This window comes from Echinops telfairi, unplaced genomic scaffold (genome assembly GCF_000313985.2).
Source record: "Echinops telfairi isolate 266 unplaced genomic scaffold, ASM31398v2 ScPeMD7_23;HRSCAF=83, whole genome shotgun sequence".
Taxonomy (NCBI): Eukaryota; Metazoa; Chordata; class Mammalia; order Afrosoricida; family Tenrecidae; genus Echinops; species Echinops telfairi.
The window spans coordinates 14,646,904-14,648,125 of record NW_022103920.1 but is presented as its reverse complement, the minus strand read 5'-3'; positions in this window follow the sequence as shown (position 1 = coordinate 14,648,125).

The following is a 1,222-nucleotide window of genomic DNA, read 5'->3' as shown; positions in this document are numbered from 1 at the left end:
TCGCATAGCCACACCTACTTACCTCGATGGGCTGGTCCCGCCCCTCGGGGGGCTGGCAGGCGGGGGCTCGGTCAGCACAGCGGAGAGGGGCGAGTCCGGGGCAAAACGCTCCCGTTCTTCTAACCCTGAAGGGCTGGCATGAAGTACCTGTGAGAGAAAGAAATCTCGAGTTACCAACCGACAGGGCTCCCTCCCCTGCGAGTGGATGGTCTAGATAGGGACTAGCCTGTTTCCTGCCCCCTCCCCTTTTCACATGGGTGCGCAGAGCAAGTTAATTCATGGCCCTGCAGTGGTGGGTGACCTGATAGGGAAATACTTGGTATTACAACCGCCTTTCTGTTTCCAGAACTCTCTGGAAAGAAGCGTACATGGACGGGGTAACATGCGTGTCCTGGCCCCTCACTTGATCCCGTCTTTGCCAGGCTGACCCTTCAACTGGGTGACGGCCCTCCCCCTTCAGGGCTACATTTTATCACCCTGACCACGGCTCCTTTCTCATTAGCCAACTGTTTGGAACTTCCTTTCCGCGTTCAAGCTTGCCTTCCAAGAGGGCCGTGTGGGATGCACCGACTGAAGCAACATCCCCCATGCCACCCTGGCAGATCTCTTTTGAAGCCAGACTCCCAGTTTCTCCTTGGCGCTTGCTGGCCCCATGCAGAGTATTTTAGCCATGTCTATCTTGGTGCTCCTGGGAAGCCAAGGGTAGCGGGGACTTCGTCTCATGTACTTTGGATATGTCCTGGGGAAAAAAGGGCACTGCGAGAAGTGGAGGGGCAGCAAAAGAAAAAAGGAAAGAGGAAGCCCTTCAACAAGATGGACTGACCGCAGCGGCTGCCACGATGTAACGGAGGCAGGAGCCACAGCCCTCAGAGGGAGAGCCATGAGAAGGGTCTGCTCCTGTAGACTTACAAGGTTGGGGTTGTGTGGATTGGAATCACTCTAAGGCGGTGTGTTAGGGGGTTAGCCCTGGGAGCTCCAAGGGAAACGCTGCTGGCTCCCTTTAATGCGCGACAGCTGCACAGCCGCCAGCCATCAGCGCAGGTGTCCACTCCAGGCGTTTGGCAGAGGGCTGGAAGGTGCGCACGGCAGAACCGCCCAGACACCGCTGCACAGTGCGGTGCAGGGAGGGGAGTGGAACCAAGGTTTCGGAGCAGAAGACCTGGATACCATGCTGGGACCTCACTTATCCCCCACCCCCACCCGCCCCCGGCCAGTGCCCACC